Below are 4,584 nucleotides of genomic sequence, written 5' to 3' on the forward strand. Positions count from 1 at the left end.
GAAGGAAAAGGAGGAAGAGGAGGAAAGAAGCCACAAATAAGGTATAATTACCAGGGGAACACTTCCAGTGACCTATCTCCTCCAGCCATACCCACCTGCTTACAATTACCACCTAGTGGACCCTTCAAACTATTAATCCATAAAATGAGAGTACAGCTCTTATGATTGAAGAACTACCTAAAAGCGCCACACCTGAACCTTCTGCATTGGGGTCCTGCTTTCATAACAGGGGATTTTTGAGAAAACATTCCAGACCCAAACTATCACAGGAGAGACCAGAGGGCAGACAAATAGGCAGAATATTCATGACTTCTCCAGAAAGATGCCACTTTTGTCTCCAAGAGTTTCTTTTTTCCCTCCTTGCTTGACCATATTTGGTTTCTTCATGGGGTTGTCATAGAAATTGTAAACTGTCATGACATTAGCAGTCAGGAGTTTTTGAAAATGCATCAAAATAAAGGTTTGAGGGCAAACGCCAGTCAACATGGAGTCCAAACCTGCTTAGACTGGTTTATTTTCCATAAGACCAGCATTCTATTTGCAGACTCCTTGGTCACATATCATGCTTTTCTCTAGTATCCAGGTGAAGTCCCATGTCTTGTACACAGATTAGTCATCCTCAGTCCATGTGATGATCACTCAGGAGAGCTTGAGGCAGGAAAAGGGAAAACCGATGTCAAGGCAAGGAGAAGGGAAACTGGAGGGACTTGGAAGTGGCTTGGTAACATATACCCTAGTTTATTTTCACTCCTCATTCTTGAGGATTACTAAAGGATGAAGATCAGTCTCATGAATCTGCTTCAATCTGAACATAGTAGCAACAGAATCAAGGGACCCTATAGAGGAGTAAAAATACGTACTTTGATGACTCTCTTCCTGAGTAAGCCCTGATCCTTGATGGCTGTTTTTTTCTGACTCAGGATATCAACTTTAGGGTGCACAGAAATTTTTTACTGACTGTTCCTCTGAGACATAAGAGCTTAGTCATTTTTAAGAAGACACTGGTTGAAAGCCTCTCATGACCACCATTTTCACATAGAACTATTATAATTTAAAAGATATTGACTTAATCAACCGAATAAAATGCAGGGTCTTAAAAAAAAAGAAGTAAAAGTACTGCTGGTGGGACTGCAAATTGGTGCAGCCAATTTGGAAAGCAGTATGGAGATTTCTTGGAAAGCTGGGAATGGAACCACCATTTGACCCAGCTATTCCCCTTCTCGGTCTATTCCCTAAAGACCTAAAAAGAGCATGCTACAGGGACACTGCTACATCGATGTTCATAGCAGCGCAATTCACAATAGCAAGACTGTGGAACCAACCTAGATGCCCTTCAATAGATGAATGGATAAAAAAAAAATGTGGCATTTATACACAATGGAGTATTACTCTGCATTAAAAAATGACAAAATCATAGAATTTTCAGGGAAATGGATGGCATTAGAGCAGATTATGCTAAGTGAAGCTAGCCAATCCCTAAAAAACAAATGCCAAATGTCTTCTTTGATATAAGGAGAGTAACTGGGAACAGAGTAGGGACGAAGAGCATGAGAAGAAGATTAACATTAAACAGGGATGAGAGGTGGGAGGGAAAGGGAGAGAGAAGGGAAATTGCATGGAAATGGAAGGAGACCCTCAGGGTTATAGAAAATTACATACAAGAGGAAGTGAGGGGAAAGGGAAAAATAATACAAGGGGGAGAAATGAATGACAGTAGAGGGGGTAGAGAGAGAAGAGGGGAGGGGAGGGGAGGGGAGGGGGGGATAGTAGAGGATAGGAAAGGCAGCAGAATACAACAGACACTAGTATGGCAATATGTAAATCAATGGATGTGTAACTGAGGTGATTCTGCAATCTGTATACGGGGTAAAAATGGGAGTTCATAACCCACTTGAATCAAAGTGTGAAATATGATATGTCAAGAACTATGTAATGTTTTGAACAACCAACAGTAAAAAATTAAAAAAAAAAAAGTACTGCCAGCCAAGCGTGGTGGCACAAGCCTATACTCCCAGCGACTCCGGAGGCTGAGTCAGGAAGATTGCAAATCCAAAGCCAGGTCAGCAACTTATCAAGGCACTAAGCAACTCAATGAGACCTTGTTTCTAAATAAATATAAGATGGGCTGGGGATATGGCTTAATGGTTAAATGCCCTGGACTCAATCCCTGGTACTCACCCAAAAAATATTACCAATTATCTAATGATGATACATGAAAAATTCTCCCATGTATTTGTGATTCTAATACTAATATACTCTCTCGAGGACTTTTGCAATAGCTGATCTGCTGGGTAAACATCTACGAGACCACACTGCAACTAGTCTCCCTAACACATGGTTTACATAAAATCATTCAAACTCAATCCATTTTTGTATCTATTTCCCAAAAGATCTATTCGGCCAGAGAGAACATAAATGTGGAGTGAAAGCATTTGGAGTTGACTACTATTACTTACCAAGTTCTTTTATGCCCTATTTCAATTTTTCCTCAAGATTTTCTCTATTTAACACACATATGAGCAGAACTCCTATCTCTTCAGATGCAAACTAGGTTATTTTGTGCAAAAGGAAATTTTTAACAAATCTTCCCAAAATGAATCCATTTTTATAGCCTTAGTCTGTCTTCAGTTGATTAAAAAGAAACCAGCAATTCTATCTTATTATTAAATATCATAAGACAAGCCCTAGCTAAGAAATTATCTTATTTTGGTTAAGTTTAAACAATTAGAGTTCAGATCACTCTCATAAGTAATTAACTGAAATTACATCTATGAATGGGAATTTTTTTTTTTTTTTTTTAGTGGAAGGGAAATGGGAAGGAAGAGATAAATGGAGAAGGGTCAGAGGCTGGTGGACACGGCACATAAAGCTATGCATTCAGTACGTGAATTTGGTCACTTTTTCTTGTGTATTTTACTAAGCCTATAATAAAAGACCTTCCTAAACCTATATATCAAAGCAAATTTGATTAAATATTCATCTTCAAGTCTCATAAATATATGTAATTCTAATTATAAAGTCTCTAAATTTGCACATTTTCATAAATTAACATAATACACGAACTTGTGGAAGTCTCTTGTCAACAGTTATTTTTTCATATGTCTGCCATAAATATTTCATGAAGCCACAAACAAAGGTACTGTAACTTTTGAAATTTATCCAAGTTTTAAAGCAATTTCATAAAAACATAAAGAGAATCAGTCTTTTTTTTAACGTTCTTTTTGCTTTTTGTGTCAGTTGTTTGAAAAGCACTAGAAGCAGACATAAGGTTTCCTATATATCATCCAAGGACTTGGTGTTCTGATTTTAGCTTCAGATTTTCTTCTGTAACTGCATCTGCTCTTGCAGAGAGATCTTTAAGTATGTGTAGGAGTCCCAGCACTTGATAATTACATCATGTTTTTCCCTGCAGTTCCACCTGATTTTCAGCATCAACTACACTCAGGGCAGCATTCATCATCTTGGGCAATAAACTTTTAGGCCTTGGATGTAAAATTTTTGGTGAATGTTCTTCTGTGTGAGCCACCAAGAGCAGGTGGAATCAGGAGGAAGCCTCAGACTGGGACACCTGGACAAACTGACCTAGTTTTGTCTTTTCTTTTTCCAGTTTAAAAAACTCCAATCATTGTAATTTAGGACAAGAATTTATTTTACCATACAAAATTACTTTTTATCCAAAAGCATTCTCCAAAATATATCTTCATATTTTTTATATCTCTTTTTTCCTACTAGCAGGTTCTTTTCTTTCTTTTCCCTTTTCCTTTTTTTAAAAAAAATTTTGAAACAATTCTTACAAAATTGTTTAGTTTAGACAAATAACTCCTTTTAAAACTAAGATAAAATACTTGGCTTTGTGTAGTCTTCTTCATCAAAGTATTGCTTACCTTTTTGTATTCTTTGCATATAGAATTATATAAGTTCACTAGAATGTTAACTCTTAGTAAAACTGTATTTTAATGAAGACCCAGGAAGAACACAATCATAAACTGTTTTGTTATATATCAACAATTTATGAAAAAATATTTACTAGGTCCAAATATATTGTTTTTTATAGGCTTTAAGAAGCCAGGAATACTTGAACTTATATTTAGTAATTGATGTTTCTGTACTTTAATTTATTTACAAATGACTCAATATTTTATGTGTGTCTATATTTATAACCACTTATCCCTTTATATTTATCTAATTTACTCATTTTAACAGCTATTATTTTTCTTAATTGTCACATTATAATTACACATAACAGTGGACTACATTGTGACATATACGCACAGGTAACCTAACTCAGTCAATTTAATTCCCCAGTATATCCCCTATCCCTCCCCCAGTTCACTTCCTCTCAATCTACTGGTCTCTCTTCTACTTTCCTGAAATCTCCCCCAACCACCCTTTTTCCATTTTTTTTTTCTCTCTAGCTTCCACATATGAGAGAAAACATATGGCCCTTGACTCTCTGATTCTGGCTTGTTTTGTTTAACATAATGCTCTCCAAGTCCATCCATTTTCCTGCAAATAACATAATTTTATTCTTCAACCATTTATCCACTGATGGACTCCTAGGCTTATTACATAACTTAGCTAGTT

At 36.3% G+C, this 4,584-nt stretch overlaps 1 pseudogene; it reads right to left on the bottom strand.

Annotated features, from left to right (window-relative positions):
- Positions 1–787: 787 nt before the first annotated feature.
- LOC107143670 lies at positions 788–3,528 on the bottom strand (annotated as a pseudogene).
- Between the last annotated feature and the right edge of the window lie 1,056 nt (positions 3,529–4,584).

This window comes from Marmota marmota, unplaced genomic scaffold (genome assembly GCF_001458135.2).
Source record: "Marmota marmota marmota unplaced genomic scaffold, marMar, whole genome shotgun sequence".
NCBI classification, from domain to species: domain Eukaryota; kingdom Metazoa; phylum Chordata; class Mammalia; order Rodentia; family Sciuridae; genus Marmota; species Marmota marmota.